Below are 25,145 nucleotides of genomic sequence, written 5' to 3' on the forward strand. Positions count from 1 at the left end.
ATGATTTTGACTATAAGCTGTTTATTACTACACGTAAATTCAAAACATTTAAGAATTCTGGCAACGACATTCATCCACAAGCGTGGCTTCATCAATTCTCTCATTGTTTTCCTCCCAACTGGTCATTAGAGCACAGATTAGAATTTATGTGTGGCTACTTAGAGAATGAACCAGCTGTAAGAATGCGATCGGTCATTCATGATTGTCACAGTAAAGGAGAATTTTATCATGCCTTTCTCTCAGCATATTGGTCACAAGCTACACAAAATGGCTCTGAGCACTATGGGACTCAACATCTTAGGTCATAAGTCCCCTAGAACTCAGAACTACTTAAACCTAACGAACCTAAGGACATCACACACACCCATGCCCGAGGCAGGATTCGAACCTGCGACCGTAGCAGTCCCGCGGTTCCGGACTGCAGCGCCAGAACCGCTAGACCACCGCGGCCGGCCAAGCTACACAAGACCGCGTAAAACATAGCTTCATAATGATGAAACATTTCGAACGATCTGAGTTTTCCAGTCTTGTGAAATATTTTGAAGACATGTTGCTCAAGAATCAGTACCCATCAAACACATACAATATTTGCTTAATCAAATTGCCTGAACATTTACGACATATTATTTTGGCAGGACGTTGCAAAGACGACATTGAAGCTTTTCAGGGACTGTTACAAGAATTGGAAATTGGAACTGACAATCGCGGAACGCGAAACAGGAGCACAACAATTACAGGTCACATCCATCACAATTTTGCGATGACAGAAATAATAACTGGACACGACAAAGCTATTCTTATAACGCAAATCGTGTCCAAAACAGACACCACCCCTATGACAACCGTTGGCAGAGTAATAATTACAGAGAAAGATCGCATTTCCATAGTAATGAATACGACAGAGACAATCATAGAAACAGACAATATGAGAACCAAAATAATTATTACGAAGGGAGACAGAATAACTTCAGACGCAACAGTTCAGCGTGCAGTTACGATTCTGGGAGAAATTCTCCACCACATGACCAACAAAAGAGAAACTATGGAATCTACCGACATGATGACAGTCGATATAATCGTAACGACAGACGTGCATTTCGTCAGAAGAACTGGCGGGATTCAAACAGGGCAAGGCCCTTTCGGCAAGATGAATTTATAGGAGTCAGGTCTCCTAATCCCAATAATGACGCACGCCAACAAAGAGATAGCAACAATGACTCACACCGCAGGCAGTCACGTGCGCCAGCTGCCTCAGAGAAAAATAACATAGACGCTAACCTTGAGAAAAATTTGAGCATTCTTTACCGATGTACCATATACCACATGATAATTCCGTTGAAGTTGAAACTCTGCGTAACAGGAAGAGTAAAGGATTGCACCTCATTCCACATGTAAAACCGTTTATTGAAAGATAATCTGCTTTTTAACTTTGTCTTTGCCATAAAACTTTTCACTTCACGTTACTAGTATGCTTTGTCAGACTTAGAAACTGTTATCATGCAACAATGTTCTAAAGTTAAATATCCAGTCAAGAACCAAGAGAACGTATTTAAACAGAAATTACGAATGCATTATTATTGTAAACAGACGACACAGTGTTGTTATTTGTACATTCTTGCTTGTTAGTTGCACGATCATGTAACGACTATAAGGCTCACATACTTAGAACATATACTGCTAACGAGATTTTAACGCAACATTCTGGTTTACTTGAAAAGACATTCTTTATTTGAAGTACTTTCTGTGAGATTAAAGATGACTTAGTATTTGGTTTCTTTGACAGCTACACGATTATATCACGATGCTACTAATGTGTGACACAATTTACATTGTTGCTTTTGTGCTGTATCTGATTTATATCTGCACAGTTTTTCTGAATTCTTCAGGAAAGTAAAACATGTTTTAGTAGTAAATTTTGTGGTATAGCTACAATGAGACAGCCTTTTCTGTAGCACAACAATATGTTACAGTACAGTACTTACTTCATCATGGCAATAAGCGTAATAACTATATCTATACGAATAGCATATCGCTTTTGTTTATTACGAGGTAAGTACATTGACTTCCACAGAACTTTGCTTACAGATGACGATAATTACAACACTTGGCACATTTTTTACTCTTATGTAATGACAAAGATTATGTTACAACATGACGCACAATTTAGAGCGGCAGTAGACGTATTTGAGTGATTAATTTTGTACTTAAAACATTTATTTTTAAAGATTTTTGAATTACAAAGAAGGTTTTTCGTGATACATTTCATTTCATTGCTGTAATCGGTAATACCTGAGGGTATAATTACATTAATCCTCAGGGGGTACACGTCTACTTTGTGTGCTAAGCGTGTAGCGAGCGGTAGGAGCCCTAGCTAATATGGTATTTGCTTATACAACTTTACACATCAGTACCATAGTTCTCAAACACAGAATTACACAGCTATCTGATTATTTAACAGAGAAACAAACATTTTTTTTTACTACATCAGTGACAGATGTTTACGTAATTACACAGTTGGATAATTTCACACTTAAGGTTCAAAAAAATGGTTCAAATGGCTCTGAACACTATGGGACTTAACATCTTAGGTCATCAGTCCCCTAGAACTAAGAACTACTTAAACCTAACTAACCTAAGGACATCACACACATCCATGCCCGAGGCAGGATTCGAACCTGCGACCGTAGCAGCCTCGTGGTTCCGAACTGCAGCGCTAGAACCGCACGGCCACTGCGGCCGGCACACTTAAGGAATTGTACTTTGTCTGTGCATTGTGAATCGTTCATATTAATTTTTTTTGGAACCATTGTGATACTATGAGAGTTTTGAATGTCGCATTTATTATGGGATCATGATTTTTAAAGTACGTTTGAGGTAGATGACACTTGAAATGAGCAGAGAATTTTTTTTTTGGGTTTTGAAAGTATTGCAGAAAGCTACGACGTATTTGAGATTTGGCTGGGGTTTTATGATGTTATTTTTACGATGACGATGTGTATTATGCTGTTGAGGTATGTTTATGATCAATAAGCTGATTCTATATGAGGAATTTGATTATGCTATGTATTTATTACAATGATATATTGAAGAAGTGTCGAAGAATATGTATATGTGTAATAAGGTAAGGAATAATGAGTAGTGGTTAGGGACACTGACTTGTGAATAAAGATGTTGGAAACCAAGAATCGTACTTTAAGAGTTATGAAATGTGGGTAAATGTATGAATGTATCACAATGCCAACGAAAATTTTTTGAACACTGTTATATTTATAGGATTTTTTTTCTACACATTTGTAACGCAAATTCTTGACCTGTGAAATTTTTTATATGAGACTGTCACTGTAGCGCAAACTGCTGTCGTAAATATTTCGGTAAGAAAAGTAAGTGACCTTGATGTAACGTGCTGTAGGCGCCAAGCTATGCGACAGTCGCCAGGGAAAAAAACCGTGCCTTTCAGAGGCAAAACAAAAAAAGGAGAGGCCATTAACCTCGATATTGACATTCCTTTGTAGAAAGCATCGCAAATATGACACGCTCAAACTTGAAAACATATGATTACACTGTGGAGCTCTAAATTTATGATATTTATTAAAATGCCTAATGAAATGATGAGAAACATTTGACATCTATTGTCTTTCTAGTTGAGAGATTTTTTTACTACCTTTGGAGACGCCATTTGCCTAGTGAATGATGTTTCATGCTTTGTATATATATTTGCCTATTTTGTTTAATAACTAGTTTCTAGCTGCACTGCAGCATTGGTTAAAATAAAATTTAATAGAGGTACTAATATAGATATTTTATGCCTACAGATCCAGTAAATAATAATTTTATGATCTACTTCCAAAAAAACGAGGGAGCACAAAAAGATATTTCCCTTCACAGGAATTGCAAACATAAGTTTTGTCAATGACAGGGTAACTTGTTTTGTAGAGTAAATCAAGGTGATGCACCACTCTAGTGTTAAGATGTGACATAGGTATTAAACATGGCCATTTTTACTGTAATATTTTTTCTGCTTGAGCTATGGCATATTTAGTTATAAGTTATAGCATTTGCTGCTGCTGTTTGCCAGGCATGGTGCTACTAAATTTCACTTTGTATTACTCCGTTAAGCCAGTTTTACGACAGATTTATTTTTCTTGTTGCTGCACATTGGCTCATATTAGTTCTAATGTTGCATTTGCTTTGCTAATTTATATTTATTGCTGCTAGCTTTGCCAATTTGTATTTTTTGTCATTGCTGTTTGTGTTAATTGTTTTGTGCTGCTGCATTGCCTCGTCCCTTAGCTTATGCATCTGAGCTCAGTAGATTTAAGTTAGCTGAAGATGCGGTAGGCTATATAAGAGAACGAGTTGTGATGAATTGGAAGAAATGCATTGAGAAGCTATAAGAAAATGGTTTGGCCAAAAAAGTATTTTAAAGAGGATACGAACAAAAAAGTAGGGTTTAGGGAAAACAGGTTTAGGTAGGATTTTCTTGGAAATAAATAATGAGATAAGATAATGGAAAGTAAATAATGAGGTAAGAAATATGTGAACATATAAATACAGAAAGCATGCTTGGATAGGATTTTCTTTTTTTTTTGGTAGAAGCAAATGTGGAAATAAGAGGAAAGATCTATGGAATGAAGTTTTGGGTTGGACTGCAGTACCAAATGTCACACTGAAAACATACCCTGACCTGTTCTTTTGTGTTATCCCGCTATGTGTTTGTGTACCCTTGTGTATTTGTGTTTTTCCTGTTGTATTTGTGTTTTTCCTGTCTTTATGTGTTTAGCTGATAAGAGTTATGTTGTATAATTTTTCTAATACTATGTTATTTACTTTGTAAAGATGTTTAGACATTATTTATTCTGTTTTGTTCTAATGCTCATGTGTGAAGTTGATGTTTCGAAGCTATTCCGACCTTTTATATATTTACTTATGTCATAATTCCTGTAACACTGATGTATATGTTTATGTCTATTCTTTTGCAAAGCCAGTACTACTACAAATGTTATCTGTATTGTTATGTTCTTTAATGATATATTTTGTACCTTTATTATTGTATTCTCATGTTATAAAATTGTAATTGACACCAGGTCATCAAATTAAGTAACTTGTAAGCATTCATTTCACTGCACACATTTCTGTTGATCATAGTATGTGCACAATATGTGAAAAAAGAGGACTGTTAGTGTTTGGACGTGTGTTAATAATTCAGCAAGGGACTGGTTAACTTTGTGAGTGCACAAGTGGTGGTTTATAGACTTGCTCTATTCTCCGCAAGACTCTTCGATGGTGATTGCGCACCCGCACAGTCACAACAGATGGCTGCTGGCCGTCTCTACAAGGACTACAGTGGGTCTGCATCTTTGATGGCCAACCAATACCATTATTTCTACAATGACTGCAGTGGATCTGCACCTCTGGTGGCCCACCAAAACCGTAATCTCTAACAGGACTACTGTGGTCTGCTCTGTGATGACCTACCTACCAATAATCTTCATCTTCGATTGACTCTGCTGTGTGTTTGCTCTGTTGTGGCCCATTACCTGTCTGCATGTCAAGAGTCAGCACTGTCTTTCCGTTGGAAGTACAACACTGCTTCTTCAAGACAGCATGGAACTCCACTACTTCAATGTGAATTTTCTTTTACTGCTCAAACTTTCAGAAAAACACTGCAATTTTACTGTGATGAATGAACAGGACAGTCTTTACGGACAGTGAGAAAATTTTAGCTTTTCACCAACATTGTATCAATAAGTGTGTGCATTTGATTTATTTGTTATTGTAATTATGAAAATTTTTTTCATATCTGTATTGGCCACTGCCCAAAACAATTTTTTGTGGCGAGCATGGGGTTTAAGTAGGCTGTTTAGGTTTTTATGTTGGTAGCGTCACGTAGCGCTCTATATGAAAATCACTGACTTTGCTGTGTGAAGGCTGTGGTTGGTTTGCATTGTTGGAGTATATGCTATTGTAGTGTTGGGCAGTTGGCTATTAACAGCGCGTAGCGTTGCGCAGCTGGAGGTGAGCCGCCAGCAGTGGTGGATGTGGGGAGAGAGATGGCAGAGTTTTGAGAGCGGATGATCTGGACGTGTGTCCATCAGAGACAGTAAATTTGTAAGATTGATGCCATGAACTGCCATATATATTATGACTTTTGAACACTATTAAGGTAAATACATTGTTTGTTCTCTATCAAAATCTTTCCTTTGCTAGCTATACCTATCAGTAGTTAGTGCCTTCAGTAGTTTGAATCTTTTATTTAGCTGGCGGTAGTGGCGCTCGCTGTATTGCAGTAGTTCGAGTAACGAAGATTTTTGTAAGGTAAGTGATTTGTGAAAGGTATAGGTTAATGTTAGTCAGGGGCATTCTTTTGTAGGGATTATTGAAAGTCAGTTTGCGTTGTGCTAAAAATACTGTGTGTCAGTTTAAGCACAGTCATTTATAAATTTTTCCAAGGGGGCGTTTCAACATCTGCGTTTCATGCCTCAAACAGAGATTTTGTCTTGACACGTACGCTGCATTGTCTATATAAGCGCTGAGGTGGTTCTTGGTGAAGGAGATGAAAACGTATTGTCATTCTTTTTCCCTTCAATGGAACAACATCGAACAAAACTGGATTAATCTTTAACAAAAAGGCATTTAAAATCATTTGAGGCGCTTAAGAAAGTCTAAGAAGGGTAGCACACTGTGAAGAATAGCCAGGGCCTCAAAGTCATACTTTTGCATAGTATTCCGTGGAAATGTGGTGGTAGGTTAGTAGGGCAGACTATTCAAACCGAACCTTGGTACTGTGGCGAATACCCTGCCGCGTATAAAGAGTACAACACGGCCTTACAAATAGGCTCATGATATGGTTAGAACCAGATATATTCTAGCCCAGCTCCAAATTACTAAAATTCACTCGCCAAAAAGACTACGGAAATTACAATATGTGTCAACAAATTTGCAATAGTCACGGGCTGCGCTCTCCACAGTGCGTGGAAACTTGGCGCTTAATGCAGAGACACTAGAGATGCCTGTGTTTCACTGAGGCGAAAGCAGTGACGCTGCGGACGATTTATCATCGTTGCCACCGATGTAATCTCTGGTCGCAGAGGCACACGCAGGTATAATGAGGGGCAACGGTGCTACAGACAGTGGTACGTTGCTTTGAAACCGGCGTCACCATGTTAGATGCTCCGAAACATTGGTAGACGATTGCTTTATATTTTTAATTTCTGTCGTGGCACGCAACAGTTGTTTTAAACAGAAAATGTTACTTTACTTACCTGAACAGTACAGCGTCATGAAGGCATTTTCAGACGTTTTTCTGGTCTTATATGCATACTTGATCCAGTAATAACGAAGCACTTCACCTTGCTAATGTAACTTTCTTTTTGTTGTACGTTTCGAATAGCCAAGAAGAGAAGTATGTGATATTAAAAGGCTAGTTTCGTAATCCAAGGTTTTCATAAATACGGACTGATGAAACTGATGCTGGTCTATGGTCTCTTCCTGAAAAAGCTGAGGACATAATTTCCTGTGTTTGATCGGTTTCCAATCTTTTCTACTTGCAGTGATCACCAGGAGAGATTTTAGAGTTGGAAATAAAAATATCTGAAGTCAAATGACAGAAATATAACTCCTGCCGTAAAAGTAAAGGGCGCACCATAATTCTTACATGCAAAAGAAAATATCGCTTGAACGAGTATACTTACAAATGAAATATGATTCCTGTACACTTTGAGTTAAAATCAGAATGATTATTACACCTGTAAAAGACGCAAAGATGACACTGTTGATCAAAGCACTTCCACCAATAGCTAACGTTTGGAGCAACAAACATTGCGGACGTCTCCTAAAGTTTGTGACATCATGACAATACCACTCCGTGCAGAGGTACTATCTCAACATTTTCGTCTGCGGAATGTTGGATATTATCGTCAGATCAGAAATTTGTACAGATTGAAGACAAGAGAAACTTGGAAAATTTCTTATAAAGAAACCAGCCGCGAGAAGTTTCACGAAAGCCTTAGTAGTCAGTTTAGACGATAAGAATGCCAAGGACACAAAAGTAATTGTAAGTAACGCATTTCAAAGTTAACAAAGCTCTAACAAAATTTATCACGTCTGAAATTTTTCATCTGATGTATTGTACTTGTTCCAAAGTTTCAGTCATCAATGGCATCAGTTTTTATTCATTCCGCGTGGCGTCTACATCAGTCTACGTTTCGTGTCTCGTATGTTGTGAAATTGACCTTTTCTAGACCCGTTTTCATGTTAGGAAGAGGAAGAGTCACTGGGGAGCAAATGTGATGAATAGGATGCCTGCGAATCAGTCGTTTATCTCTGCCAAAACTCCACCTGACGTCTAACGCGGTGAACTCGAGAGCGTAGTTACAGGCAAAGAGCCAACCAAACCTATCATTCACAGAAAGCAAGCGTCTTTTCCCCAGTACCCCAGGCAATCATTTCATATCAACACCCATACTTACATCTACATGGCTACTCTACAAATCACAATTAAGTGCCTGCCAGAGGTTCATGGAACCACCTTCACAATAATTGTCTATTATTACTCTCTTGAACAGAGCGCGGAAAAGAACAACAGCTATATCTTACCGTGCGAGCTCTGATTTCCCTCATTTTATAATGATGATCGTTCCTCCCTACGTAGGCCATCGTCAACAAAATATTTTCGCATTCGGAGGAAAAATCTGGTTATTGAAATTTCGTGAGAAGACACCGCCGCAACGAAGAACGCCTTTCCTTTAATGATGTCCAGCCCAAACCTTGTATCATTTCTGTGACACTCTCTCCCATATTTCGCGATAATATTCGTACAAAACGTGCTGGCTTTCTTTTAATTTTTCGATGTACTCCGTCGGTCCTATCTGGTAAGGATCCCCCACTGCGCAGCAGTATTCTAAAAGAGGACGGACAAGCGCAGTGTAGGCAGTCTCTTTAGTAGATCTATTGCATCTCCTAAGTGATCTACCAATAAAACGCAGTCTTTGGTCCGCCTTCCCCACAATATTTTCGATGTGTTCTTTCCAGTTTTAATTGTTCGTAATTGTAAGTCATAGATATTTAATAGGATTTACGACATTTTAATTTATAAATTATGGAGCTCCGCAATCAGCGTCCTTTTTTTGCAGATTTTATTTGGCAAATCCAGATTTCGGCCAGAGCCTAGCTATTATCAATGCAATATTTTCTAGTCTCAATGTATGTCAGTTCGTTGTTGTTCTGGCGTCAGTCACAGTTCTTTGAATACTACTTTAAAGTAGTAAACTGATACAGTATTATTCAAAGAACAGTGTTTCCCGTTCAGGGTATTGTGTGGCGGCCGGCGAGTTCATAGATGGCAGGTGGAATGACAGAAAAATTTTTCAATCCCAAGGTCGTGAAAGCTACGACTCGGATGTTATGAAAAAGGCAGTTAAGAAACGTAGGTCACTGACCGCTTTCCAAACTTTTTTTTTTTTTAAGGTTGGTAGTTGAGGAGGGGTGCAATGGGGGGAACAGGTGATTGGAGGACCAGTTACAGGCAGTCAGTAGTGGGAGAATTTCACAACGTAAAAAATTACGGGACTGGCTAGCGCCAAGCGAACTGTGTGCTCATCGGTGGGCGGTTTCTTTTCGAGGCAGAATCTGAGCAAAGCAACCATCTTAGTTGTGTGCGCTTATCATTCCGGTGGCAGATTTGATTCGAGTAGCAGCTTTTGCCTCCGGCGGCGGACTTAAACTCTGGCAGCAGATGGTACTTTGATGCCAGACTTCGAAGTAGAGAGACGAAGTTCATTTGCAGAACAGACTGGGTTAAGACATCCATTTGCAGCACTCAGTCTGCACTTCGACATGCACATAATAGTGAGAACACCTAGTGGCATCGGCTGGTTAGGGTATAACGCAGTTAAATGTCTGCTAGAGTTTCAGTAAATTCGTGTGGCTTTCAACGATTACGGGGACAAGCACGTTGCATGTAATCACATCTTCTCTTTCTGGCACCACCTGGCAATCATTAGTTCCACTTCGCGGTTATGTTATACGATATTGGTAGGTCAGAAAGTTGATTTGCACGAACCCAGTTTCCCTGTCAAATTATGTTTGCCAGTCGTATCATCCGTTATTATAACATAGCTTAATGTCTCACTTTTGATGTTCTTGCTTTGTGCCCCACTATATATCTGGGCACACTAGGAATAGTATTAAGTATTATTTACCTGGGCCAGGCACTTGATGTATGTCTAGGAAATCCGTTTCATTATGTTAGTTGCCAGTAAATTATGGGAGTACTGGTACCTGGAATTCAGTACTAGGGCTCCCCTTTCCCACTGACTGCGTTAATCAGATCCGCTGCGTAACTCTGGCAAGCACTGAGTTTCGCGGAGCGATCTGCCGCTCAGCAAGCACAAATTCAAGCAGACCAGGTCCAAGCAGACACCAGTATTTCAGACACGGTAACAAAGTTCTCAAAATGACATTGAGAGGCGGTTTCCTTCCATGCCACGACGAATACAATAGAATGTAGCTCACGTCATACTGGCGTTGATGATGGATATCAGTCTTGACTAGAATTCATATCCACTAAGTGAATAACATCAGCACGAAGTTTGATAAATATAGGGACTTGTTCTTCACGGGGTAACAGATTCGATTTGTCACACCATAAGAGGCTCAATTACGTTAAGACGATTTGACCATGAACAGCACCTGTGCAATGTCCTCAATACGTTTAAATTGGCAGTCGTGGTCAGAACAGATTTCCGTGTTGTTATGAGTGCATTATGTCGGAGCTCTGTGCATTCGAACGTGAGCAAGTTGTTTCTGCTCGTATGGTAGGTGATTCCGTAACTAAGGGAGCCAAAATCTTCGGGGTTTTCCAGGCACCTTATGGGAGACTTACACTGTATACAGGGATAACGGGAAAAAGTGATCGGCTTAGTCACAACGCGGACTAAAATGTGTGCTGAATGATGACGACGGCCGGTAGTCGAAGAGGGTTGTATCCAAAAATAAGAAGACAACAACTGCAAAAGTCACTACAGTATTGATGTCGCACTAGCGAACCCTATCGGCACCAAAGAACAACACGAAGGCAGCTCCGCAGGCAAGTAATTGCAGCGCGAGATGAAACTTCAAAACCACTGATCAGGATAAGGATATCATGTAGAACAAAGCGGGAATTACATCAAAATGTTAGAAGTAGTCACAATCGAGCTACAGTAGCCCATTACAGACAGTATTGTAAGGTTCTTAAAAATGTTATTAGGAAGGCAAAGAGCATGTGGTACGCAAATAGAATATCTAATTCACAGGATAAAATGAAAACCATATGGTCAGTCTTGAAGGAATTGTCTGGTCAACAGCATAAGGTCGACGCTATGAAGATAGTTGGTAGTAAAAGTATTACTGTTACTGATAAGTCGGATATATATGTTCAGCATTTAACAATCACTTGCTGAACATTGCTCGTGAATTAAATAAAATCTTTGTTTCTACAGGGAATCATATACCTTGAATGAGTCCTGTACATAATTGAAAGGCTCCTGGTATGAGGAAGGTTCGTTTCATGAAAATATCTTTGTTTATGGAACAAGTAGAAAGATTCCTGGTCATGTGGAGGATTAATAAAAGCTTTCACCTTCTATTGCTTCTAGCATATTTATCATTATCTCTTTCTCTGATAATTACTTCTCTGATTTTCATTCTCATTATAAATACGGGATTCTATTTTAATTGTTTGGAATAATAGCAAACTAATTAGTTATACATTAATTTATTTTACTGATTGCAGCATTTAACATCTCGATAATAATGTCAATCTCATGGGTGCCTTTCCAATTATAATCCAACGGATAATTTGCTCAGGTAACGGATGAGGACGGGATGTATTCACATTCATGCTGGTACTTGTGTGCTAGAGTCATACATTTACTGCACACCGGATTTTATTTCATGCATCACGATTAGTATGGTGCAACAAGTTACAAGTAATGCAGCACAGTCGAACGCTATCTGGACTTGGTTATGAAGTTCCGAGCTAAAGTGCGCCCCGCGATTCTAAATTAGCAGAGGTCTGGCCGAAAGCTGCGCACACTAATGAGCCGCTACACATTGCTTAGAGGGCCCCTTGTATGCTCGCCTCCAAGACGGCGGATTTCGCCAGAGCGACCAGAATTCGGCCCAGCACAGCCTCTGCCCCTTCTGCACAACGCGGTACCTTATCTCGTAGTCCAACTCCTTTCAGACTCGAACGCTAAGAGGGTTCCTTAAGCAAACTGCCGACTAGGTTCTGTTCCTGCGATGAAGGCGCACGCGTAGCTTAACTAAAGAAACTGTCCAAGAATGGAATATTGCTCTCGCTACTCAAAACGCTAATAAGACAGGATAATTCAAGTAAGGCAAGTGACACTCCCGGTCTATAAGATCGAACCCACGTGTTACTTGGAACTTTCATAAGCATTGCCCACATGATGATTATTAAAATCGCCGTACAATATATTAATTCATAACTTAAATAACAAGAAGAAACTCTCTAGTATCCTAACTAATTCACTGTATTAAGCAAAAGGTGGATCTACACATGGCCTACCACGTGACCACCAAGTCCACGTGTTAGCCTACTATCCAAATTAAATCTCGGGATCGTGATTACTATTCCCTTCTTTCACAATACACAAATTCCTAGAACATATAACAACTTCACAAACATGGAAACACATTACACATACCTTGTTTTCGCCACTGGGGCGCTCGTGCACAATGAACCTATAAGTCGCACGTGTTATTCTATTCAATCCCAAAATACGAATGGTATCTCACGCACGCATCTTAGTTTAAGATATATCCTGACCTTATGCTTTACCAGCTGTGTCTTACCATTTCATCGTGCTCTTGTGCAACACGACTCAGAGAACTACCATTACAAAGCTCCACACGATATCTTAAAATATTCAAAATATTCTTAAACATTTCACACACGCATCTTAACTTAAAATCAATCCTGATTTCCTAACGCCGAAATGAAACAGTTATATCATTATGGCTCACTTAAGGTGAACTTACCAACCATGCCACGCTTTCTTAGCGGAGCTACCCAACACGTCCACTCACCGTGCTTTAGAACAGCACATCACCCAGCCTTCTTTGTTCCCCTGGAAGTCCTCCAAAGAATCTTAATAAAAGCTCCGCTCTTACTGCCAACCTTATTCATCTTGCTTCACCAAGACCTGAAGTTTCGACTAGCTGTTTCTCTCTTTGGAGCATTCGATTGCTGCAATGCTGAAATTGTCCAAATATCTTTCCCTCTCACAAACACACACTCCCAACATGGGATATTGATTCGGGGGATTACACATGAAATGTTGGCTTTACAAGGTGTAATATTAATAATTGATCTTTGGTTTTACCTTCCTTGAGTTAGGTATTACATTTCCTGTTCTAACTGAGTTTACTTTTATGATTGTAATTACATTTCCTATTCAAACTGAGTTTGCTTCTATGAGAGAGTCCAAGCAGGGACCTCTCAACCTCTCTTGGAAAATGTCTTTCCGAGATTGATGTAGGAAAGACACCTCTGTGATACTGACAAGGGGGAATTGAGTCACTAATTAAATCACTGAAGACTAAGAACTCTCATGGATATGATGGAATGCCTAGCAGAATATTAAACTATTGTGCTGCACATGTTAGCTCTGTACTTAGCCATATCTGTAATTTTTCCTTTAAGAACGGCCAGATTCCTGAACAGTTAAAGTACTCAGTAGTAAAGCCGCTTTATAAAAAGAGAGACAGGGAAATGTAGATAATTTTAGACCTGTTTCTATGCCATCAGTGTTTGCTAAAGTTATTGAAAAGGATTTGTATGTAAGGATAATTGATCATTTTATTTCATATATTTTGATTTCAAATGTACAGTTCGGTTTTAGAAGTGGTTTAACGACCGAAACTGCTCTATTCTCTTTTCTCTATAATATACTGGATGAGTTAAACAAAAGGTTTCGAACACTAGGCATCTTTTTTGATTTAACTATGGCGTTTGATTGTGTTGATCACAACATACTGCTCCAGAAGTTGGAACATTACGGAATACAGGGAGTAGCTCACAATTGGTTCACCTCTTACTTTAACAACAGACAGCAAACGATCATTATCTCCACAGTGTTGAGAATGGCTATGATGTGGGGTCCGCGTGGGGCACTTTGAAATGAGGGGGGGGGGGGGGGGGCAGGTGCCCCATTGCTCAGTGTTGGGGCCACTCATGTACCTTATATATAGCAATGATATTCCCTCCAGTATTACAGGTGATTCTCGAATATTTGTGTTTGCTGATGACATTAGCTTGGTAATAAAGGATGCTGTGTGCAAATAGTGCACTTCATGACGTATGTTCATGGCTTGTAGAAAATAAACTAACAGTAAATCACAGTAAGACACACATTTTACAGTTTTTAACAAGCAGCTGAACAGAACCAGCCGTTTCAGTTTCACATAACGGGCATGTGATTAGTGAAACTGAACAGTTCAAATTTCTAGATGGTCAGAGAGATAGGAAACTGTCGTGGAAAGCCGGCCGGAGTGGTCGTGCTGTTCTAGGCGCTACAGTCTGGAACCGAGCGACCGCTACGGTCGCAGGTTCGAAGCCTGCCTCGGGCATGGATGTGTGTGATGTCCTTAGGTTAGTTAGGTTTAGTTAGTTCTAAGTTCTAGGCGACTGATGACCTCCGAAGTTAAGTCACATAGTGCTCAGAGCCATTTGAACCATTTTTTTTTTCGTAGAAAGCCCACGTTCAGGATCTTGTTCATTTTACTATTCGAACGGTATCAGAAGTAAGTGATAGTTCGACACGAAACGTAGTCTATTTTGCTTATTTTCATTCGCTTATGACGTATGGTTCAAATGGCTCTGAGCACTATGGGACTTAACATCTGAGGTCATCAGTCCCCTAGAACTAAGAACTACTTAAACCTAACTAACCTAAGGACATCACACACATCCATGCCCGAGGCAGGATTCGAACCTGCGACCGTAGCAGCCTCGTGGTTCCGGACTGAATCGCCTAGAACCGCTCGGCCACCAAGGTCGGAATATGACGTATGGTGTTGTGTTCTGGGGTAGATCTTCCCATTCTCAAAGGATATTTTTGGCCCAGAAACGGGCGGTTCGGGCAATAAGTGGTGTAAGTTAGCTAACCTCTTGTCGACCCCTTTGCAGTAGTCCGGGTATTCTGATATTGGCCTCGCAATATATATATTCCTTAATGTTGTTTCTTGTTAACAGTATCATCTTATTTCCAAGAATTAGCAGCTTTCACTCAGTTAATACAAGCCAGACTTCCACTTCCTTGACTCTTGTGCAGAAAGGCGTGCAGTATACTGCTGCATCTATTTTCAATAAACTTCTACAAGAATTAAAAAAATCTTAGCAGTAATCCACGCGCTTTCAAATCGAAACTGAAAAGTATCCTCATGCTTCTATTCTATCGAGGAGTTCCTTGAAAAATTGAGCTGATTGCTATGGTATATTGTTGATTGAATTTACACAAACTCATGGCTTGTCTTTTTTGCGTTGATAAATAGTTTATTTTATCTGTTTTTACTTTTCTGTTGTAATTTCATGTACTGACACGTTCCATGACATCGGAGATTTGCTCCTCAAATTTGGTCCTAAGGAACTTGAAGTGTAAAATATAAAATTAAAAAGTAAAACCTGGTGCCGAAGCCACAAAACCAGGACTAAGGAGCAACGTAAAAAAGTGATTGGGTCGTATAAGTGTTGTTTCACATTGTTTACAATTTCTGGTTCAGGTTACGCCCCAAGAGTGGTCCATGGTGGAAGATCAGTGATGATTTGGACAGCCCTATCGTGGTATTCTAAGTGTCTCATGATTACTCTGGAAGGCCGCATTACTGAAGACCATAAAGGGCTTGCATTTGTCCATTCCGAGATGACTGGGCCGGCCGCTGTGACCGAGCGGTTATAGGCCCTTCAGTCCGGAACCGCGGTTCTGTTACGGTCGCAGGTTCGAATCCTGCCTCGGGCATGGATGCGTGTGATAGGTTAGTTACGTTTAAGTAGTTCTAAGTCTAGGCGACTGATGACCGCAGATGTTAAGTCCCGTAGTGCTTGGACCCATTTGAATTTGAGACGACTGGGAGCTGTTTTGGATGCCAACGGTTTTCCTACACAGTATTTGGCATGCAAAAGTGTTTTTGATGATAGATCGGCACCCAATTACAAAGAGAACCGTAGTCGTTCGCTTTGCAACGAGAATAAGACGAGCGACCATTGCTCAATGTTACGCACAGCAGGAATGTCTGGGTGAAGAGAAAGACAAATTTTATAGAAAACTCCATGAAACGCTACAGCAGTATCGAAAAAGAGATATCGTCTTGCTGATGGGTGACATTAAGGCCAATGGAGCAGATTATCGGAATAAATGGGTTAGGAACCCGAAATAACGCTGAAGAACGTCTCATAAATTTGTGCGACATGTTTAACTTGATCATTGGAGGTTCTATTTATCCATATAAACAGTGTCACAAAGTAGCGTCTGTCTTAATGGACGGGAGAACAGAGGACCAGATAGACCACTTTGCAATAAGTAGGAGCTGGCGAAGCTCACTCCTTAATGTGAGGAATAAAGGAGGAGCAGATGTCGGTAGCGACCACCACCTTGTACTAGCAATAGTCTGTCTAAAAATAGCTGCAGAAAAGAGACATTGCGGGCAAAGCAGGATTAGGCTTAATTTATGAAAGTTGGACAATACAAAAGTCCGAGAGGAGTTCTCGATCCAACTGAGAAACCGATTTAAAGGGTTTTGCAGAAGAATCGAACGACATTGATGGTCAATGAGATGCAGTGAAAGTCACCTATGCACAGAATGCTGAAGAAATTCTTGGAGCAAAGGACCGCGGCAAACAAGACTGGATTTCTGACCGTACTTGGGATGCAATACAGCAGAGGACGAAGGCAAAATTACAGCTAAATTGCGCAGAAACAAGGGAAGTAATCCAACAGGAACTCTGTATATTAAATTTGATGACGAAGAGGAGTTCCAGAAAAGATAAGAGAACCTTAATCAAAAATCTGGCAGCTAAGGCGGAGGCAGCAGCTAACAGAGGCGATGGCAAGACACTATATAACATCACAGGGAAACATTCAAATAAGAAATTTGAGGGTGATATGACACTGAGCGTGATACGCGAATCAAGGAAAAGTAAGGAAAACTACTGACAAATCGAGAAGACCAAGTGCAGAAGTGGAAACAACATTTTGCGAACGTTCTGAGCAGTGAAACTATTGATGACACTGTAGCTCTGTTGAATGTGGACGAGGAAGGACTCTCACAAAATATGTTAATTAACGTAGAACCGCTATCCGAAGAAGGAATGGTTAAAGTAGCCCAACAAATAAAAAATGGGAAGTCTCCGGTCCTGGACAACATCACTGCATACTTACTCAAAGTAAATCCCTCTACAACAGCAGAAATTTTGCATCCACTCCTGACGGCCATAAGAATGAATGAAAAAGTACCGAATGAGTGGAACAGAGGCTTGCACATCATGTTTCCCAAGAAAGGAAGCCCATCGGTTTTCCGAATAATCCTAAACACGATAAAAGCATATGTAGACAAGAAAATAAGAGTAGAACCAAGTAAGTCGCTCTTGCATTGACCATATAAACACCTTGAGAATAACAGCTGAACAGTCATATAGATACAAATCTCCGCTTTACATGCTGTTAGTAAACTTTGAAAAGGCCTTCGACAGTAAGAACAAAAATATGGAGCTCACTGCAAACTTTTGGAGTTAACAAGAAAATAATTGCTCTTGTCAAATGCATGTATAAAAGCTACATGTGCCAGGTTCAGCATCAACGTCCGCCTTAAAATCCAGCAGCAGGGAAAACAGGAATTAAGTAAGGCTGCGTGCTCTCACCGATACTATTTAACATAATACCGAATCTTGTAATGACGGAAGCAGTGGATAAAGTGACAGGAATAAAATAGAGCAATGGGAGACACCGAAGAGACCCATATTTTGCAGATGACTTTTGGCTTCCATCCCATTGCCTCAGTGATATGAAAGAGAAACTGGAAGATCTGAAACTGGCGGCGAAGGAAGTCGGTTTGAGAATAAATGACCAAGAAAACAAAAGACATGCAGGTAAATGATAACAACACCGCAGAGCTGAGGCCAGGCAGTCGAAAGGGTGGATAAGTTTTGCCACCTTGGAAGTATGATTACACCATGTGATGGAGCAACAGAGGACATTAACAGCCGCATCAGCAAAGGCGAAGGTGCTTTTACAGCTCTCCTCTCTATCAGGAGATGAAAGGAAATAACATTCAGGAGCAAATTGTGGATATCTGAAAGTAATGTAACATCTGTGTTTCTACGTGGATGTGAAACATGAAAGTGACAAAGCAGCAGATATCTGAAGAACATACTGGGGGTATGGAGGCCAAATGTCATCTCTAACTAAACACTCTGGGAAAGAACCAACCAGAAACCAGATGAGCGACAAATAAGATGCAGGAAGTGCCGATAGTTAGGATATACGCTTACGAGACCAAAAGAACATATTGCGCAGGACATACTTTATTGGATCCCGAAGTGACAACGGAGATGAGGCAGGTCCAGAATGATGTGGATACGATTAGTTGAAGCAGAACGTCAACTGCAACGAACAGAATGAGAATAAGTGACAATACTAGCTGAAGACAGAACAAGGTGGCGATCCTCTGTTGCACCTATATGCTCCACATAAGGAGTTAAAGAAAGTAATTTATATACAGGCTGAAGAAAAATTCGCGTACTCGGACTTCGCAGCGCGATTTCTCACATGCTGGCAATTCAAAAATGTCTATTACAAAATTTCGTCCTGCGCATATCTTGGGCAGTAAATGGACGATAAAGGTTGGCAGTCACTAAATTTGTCCGTAACAATGGCAGTGATGTCAGTTGGCGCAGTGGAGAGCGTTTTGGGGTCACCATGCAAGAGGTCGAGGGTTTGATTCTGGATTGAGGTTTATTTGTTTTTATCTGGTAAAAGTAGTCTGCGTGATATGTATCTGGCGTCTTAATTGTCGAACAGTGATTATGGTGAGTCTTCTACAAAAAGTTTGAAGTTACGTACTATGAACACAGAAATGGAAATACAGTCGTTTTCATTGGTGAGCTTTTAATGAAGCCTTTTCCACGTCGTGGGCGCCAATTGTTTCGCGCTACTGCATCTACTAGATGCCAAAACTGTTTTCTGTGTATCCTCACCAAATGGTCCCATCGAAATTATTTGCAAAGGACGTTGGTAGCCCTACTGGTGACGTAAGACACTAACAAAATGTAATGGACCTGAACTTGGCAAGAATAATAGGTGGTATTTATCTATGGGACCACTGGAGGAGGGTACACACAAAACAAGTTTGGAATCTAGTAGATGCAATGGTGTGAAACAGTTTGCGTCTACGACATGCAAAAGGTTTCTTTGAAAGTTGGCCAGTGAAAACGATTGTATTTTCCTTTGTGTGGTTCGTAGTATGTAACTGCAAATGTTTTGTAGAAGGCCCACTATAATAGCTGTATGACGAATAAGACGCCAAGTACCGTACCGTTCAGACTACTTATAGTAAATAAAAGCAAATACGCGTCGATCCAGAATCGAACCTTCGATGCCCTGCGTGCTAATCCAAAACGCTATCACCTGCGCCAACTGCACAACACTAGTGTTACATCGTGACAGTTGTAGCTGCCATACACGTGATTACAGTGTTGCCAGACTACCAACTTTAACGCCCATTTACTGATCGAAATATGCGCAGGACGAAATTTTGTGATATGCATTTTTGTATTGCCAGTATGTGAGGAATCGCGCTGTGAATTCCGAGTGCGAGCAACTACGGCGTGGCGTGGACTGCTCCATCCCGGAATCGAAACAGCGACCCTCAGGTTCTTCGTCTTCCGGTGGAGTTCATCAACCTCTAGGTTCACAGGCGACCCATTTGGTGAGGCCGCAGCCCCTTTGGCCTCGCCAGCTACCTGAGTAGGTAGCACGCGAACTTCTTTCTGATAACATCAGGAATGGTATCTTCTGCGTTGACCTGTTGGCGCGGTACTAACATCTTCTTCTGTCCAAGAGCGTAGCGGTTATGTCATTGTAGCGAAGTATGACGTCCGCTGACCCGCTGACTAACCATCGGTGCGTCCGTCCAGGCGACGTTTCTTCGTGTCTTCTTTCTCCCCTCGAAGAACCTCCACAAAGGACCACCTCACGCCCGCCTCTCGGTGGTTTTTATTCGGTGTTTTTGGCAATGCCCCGAAACTACACTACTGGCCATTAAAATTGCTACACCAAGAAGAAATACAAATGATAAACGAGTATTAATTGGACAAATATATTATACTAGAACTGACATGTGATCACATTTTCACGCAATTTGGGTGCATAGATCCTGACAAATTAGTACACAGAACAACGACCTCTGGCCGTAATAACGGCCATGATACGCCTAGGCATTGAGTCAAACAGATCTTGGATGGCGTGTATAGGTACGCCTGCCCATGCAGCTTCAACACGACGCCACAGTTCATCAAGAGTAGTGACTGGCGTATTGTGACAAGCCAGTTGCTCGGCCACCCTTGACCAGACGTTTTCAGTTGGTGAGAGATATGGAGATTGTGCTGGCCAGGGCAGCTGTCGAATATTTTCTGTATCCAGAAAGGCCCGTACAGCACCTGCAACATGCGGTCGTGCATTATCCTGCTGAAACGTAGGGTTTCGCAGGGATCGAATGAAGGGTAGAGCCACGGGTCATAACACATCTGAAATGTAACGTCTACTGTTCAAAGTGCCGTCAATGGTGACCGAAACGTGTAACCAATGGCACCCCATACCATCACGCCGGGTCATGCGCCAGTATGGTGATGATGAATACACGGTTCCAATATGCGTTCACCGCGACGTCGCCAAACACGGATGCGACCATCATGATGCTGTAAACAGAACCTGGATTCATACGAAAAAACGACATTTTGCCATTCGTGCACCCAGGTTCATCGTTGAGTGCACCATTGCAGGCGCTCCTGTCTGTGATGCAGTGTCAAGGGTAACCGCAGCCATGGTCTCCGAGTTGATAGTCCATGCTGCTGCAAACGTCGTCGAACTGTTCGTGCAGATGGTTGTTGTCTTGCAAACGTCCCCATCTGTTGACTCAGGGATCGAGACGTGGCTGCACAATCGATTACAGCCATGCGGATAAGATGCCTATCATCTCGACTGCTAATGATACGATGCCGTTGCGATCCAGCAAGGTGTTCCGTATTACCCTCCTGAACCGACCGATTCTATATTCTGCTAACAGTCATTGGATCTCGACCAAAGCGAGCAGCAATGTCGCGATACGATAAACCGCAAACGCGATAGGCTACAATCCGACCTTTATTAAAGTCGGAAACGTGATGGTACGCATTTCTCCTCCTTACACAAGGCATCACAACAACGTTTCACCAGGCAACGCTAGACCAACTGCTGTTTGTGTATGAGAAATCGGTTGTAAATTTTCGTCATGTCAGCACGTTGTAGGTGTCACCACCGGCGTTAACCTGTGTGAATGCTGTGAAAAGCTAATCATTTGCATGTCACAACATGTTCTTCCTGTCGGTTAAATTTCGCTTCTGTAGCACGTTATCTTCGTGGTGTAGCAATTTTAAAGGCCAGTAGCGTACATATATTCTTTCAAATGGTTCAAATGACTTAACGTATGAGGTCATCAGCCGCTAGACTTAGAACTACTTAAACCTAACTAACCTATGGACATCACACACATCCATGCTCGAGGCAGGATTCGAACCTGCGACCTTAGCAGCAGCTTGGTTCCGGACTGAAGCGCGTAGAAGTGCTAGGCCACAGCGGCCGGTATATATTCTTTCACCCCATGTAATTGAAGTGATATGTCACATGGGTCATAGTGTTAAATCGTCTGAAGAAGATGCCACAGTTGCTCGGAAATCGACTGCAAACAAATAGAAGACAGTAAACAGAGCTGTGAAGAGCAAAACTAGGACGTTGCCTTTATTGCCTGTATCCCATTGAGGAGAATTTATTACACTTCCTAGCGGCTCGGTTGTTCTTACTTTTGTTTATATTGAACAATAGCCATCCAAGATAATGTACTGGATTCTTGGAAATAAAAATTATGGGAGCGGACATTTGTTGCATGGAGCTTCCCTTTAGTGACATGTTTCACTCGACAGCCTCGACCACCTTCAGAAATTTAGTAGCGAAGGGGCAGGCATTAAACGTGTCTAGCTGTGTCTAACTCCTCCGTGCTGCTTGTCATCCAGTCGAACGCTGCTCCGTATGACGGTGCGTACTGTCCTTCCCGCTCAGTGCACACGAGGACAGCCACACATTGGGAGGCGAGCCCAGGCGCGGCACACGGCGCTCGCAGCCGGCGACAGACGGACGGCGCGCTAATGGCGCTGTAAGAAAGTGACGCGCCGAGTGAAGGCAGCAATGATGAATGAGAGCCGCCGCCACCGCCGCCGCCGCCGCCAGGCAATCTCCTTGTGATGATGGATGGCGGCGGCGCCGCGCGCCCATTCATCATCGGCCGGGGGCGGCGCTGGCGGCTGTCGGCGCGGCCCGGCCGCCCGACGCCACTACAGGTACACACGGCCCGCTGTTTACCCACCGTATTACGTCATTAATTAATCTTCTTCGGGCAGCCGGCGCCGCGTCCGGTCACGTCCGCTGCACGGACCCCGCAACTTCTTGCGCGCCCGACGGGTGACTAACGTCAGCTCGCTGTCGGTCATCTTTTTGCCGCTTTCACGAGCGCCGGGCTGCCGGGTACAGGGGGCCTGCCGAGGTCGCCTTCCGCGCAGGCGCAGCCGGCCTCTGCCGCTGCCGGTACGGGAGCGCCGACGTCAATCAAGTTGTCCGCCATCTCGAGCCTGCACTGGCTTGCTGCATTAAGCTTAGGAACGACGTCCACTGAAACCAGACGCCACGAATCAGTCTGTATATACCACCAGCTGGAGGAGGAATTGCCAGTGCTTGTCCATTTCAAGCCTTTCAGGTGGTATTGCACTGCACTGCCTGTGTTGTCAAGGAGTACGATGCAGGGGGGGCTCCTGTATAGGTTTGCAGGTTTGCGCTACCCCACAAAGAATAATTTTGTTCAACTGTGTTTGCCTTCTCAGCGTTGTATACCAGTGCGCAGTTTATCTCTTTTGAAATGCCCGGGCTCCAAACGCCGAAGCCAGTGGAGTTGGACGGAATGTGCCGACGGCGACAGCGGTTTGCACTGTGGCTGCAAACGCGGACTTGGGTGTCGCAGAGGGGGTGCGAGGTGCTGGGACAACTCTAGGCAACACAGCACTCTTATGTGGGCCTTGTGTGTATAAACACCTCACCTGGGCCACACTGCCAGCCGCAGGAAGAGGGCCCGAACTCTTCCGAAGGGAAACGGAACTGTCGGATTTTCGAACAAAGCGGGATTCTGGCGCCACCTTACCGGTTCAGGTGTAGCTGCGAGCGAACTATTTCCTGTGCGTTGAGTTAGTTATTTTAGCGTGTGCTACCACGCGAAATTTGAGGCTAAAGTGACAAGTGAATACGTGAAATAATGAATCAGGTAATTTCATAGCTCTCTGAACCCTTAAGTTTACGGAAGTTTGAAGAAAAATTAGAAATCAAGAGGCTAGGTAGGCCGACTCCTGCTTTAACAATACCGCGGACCGTTAAAACGAAAAGTCACCAATTCAATAGGAAATTTAACTCTGAACTGTACAATAAACATGAATGGCAGTGTGGTTGTGACACGAAAAATGCCTTATTTTGTTTTCCTTGTTTATTGTTTGGAGGAGATCTTTCACGATCTAAACACGGAGTCTGTGACTTTCAACACCTCCATGACAAAATTAGAAAACACGAACTTTCTTCAGACCATGTAAGTAACGTTTTGAATATGGCAAGCTTACGCAATGTAAATATAGCTACCCAATTAGGCAGTGGATACAGAAGGTCCGTGGCATAAACAACCAAAACGTTACCGATAATAGGTACATATTGAATCTAATTATTAACTGTATTCGTTTCTGTGGTGCGTTGGAACTTACCCTTAGAGGACACGGTGAGATTGAATCATCTTCCAGTCATGACGTTTTTCGTTCCTTGATTAATTTTAGTGCAGAAAATTCAACAGGTTTACACGAGTAGCATGAAAGAGGGAGAACTTAAGATGGCGTAGCGATGTGTAATTTACTGCAGGAGGCAAAAGAACTATATAATGTCATAAGTTACGAGGCAAAAGAGAGAGTCAAGTTCACTGGACACCTACTTGCAGCCTCTCCCTTTCTACCAGAAAAATTCGCTACTTACTCTTCCAGTTTTCCAGAAACTTCTTTCAGAGCTGCTATTGAATGCTACTCTTCTTTGGAAGGAAAGAAACTTTGAACAGAACTCTCTGTTATTAATGGAAGAGAGGAGTTCAAAAGCATATGTGGAGCTTTGAGCTTTCTGGATTACATACCAGACAATAATCTTTGTGATACACTGAGCGAATGTGAAGCACCTGAAAGCGACAACTACAATTCCAGTGACCACATCAGAAGCAGAACGTAGTTTTTCTTCGCCGAAACGCATCAAAACCTTCTTGCGGAATACTATGGACCAAGAAAGAATGTCAGCACTCTCGATGCTCTCTATTGAACGAGACCTCGTTTTAGGAATTGCAGACTTCAATCAAAGGGTGACTGAAAGATTTGCAAATATGATGGAAAGAAGAATAGAAAAGTGATCACCACCACATCCAAATTCAGAGATAAAATCTATAGGTGTTAACATCAGTCCTGCTGTAAAAGGTTAGTAAAGCATGTCTACCACTTTTTGAGTACATAAAGCAGCTGTTGATTTTAATTCCTTTTATTCTGCAAAAGTAATACTTTCTTCTGTGTACATCTTTCGGTTTTATTGTGAGTAGATGCAGGAGTGACAAGGGTGAGCGGTCTGTTTATACCAGGCACTACAGAAACATGAGCAGTGTACTGATTTTCTCTCTTTTGTTGATGTTTTCCTTCGTGAGCAAATTGCACCACTATTTTCTTTCGTCACGAGCCGCCACCGGTACGATGTAATGTCCCTTCGACTATGGCCGTCATG

The sequence above is a fragment of the Schistocerca piceifrons genome, chromosome 4 (genome assembly GCF_021461385.2).
Source record: "Schistocerca piceifrons isolate TAMUIC-IGC-003096 chromosome 4, iqSchPice1.1, whole genome shotgun sequence".
Lineage (NCBI taxonomy): Eukaryota > Metazoa > Arthropoda > Insecta > Orthoptera > Acrididae > Schistocerca > Schistocerca piceifrons.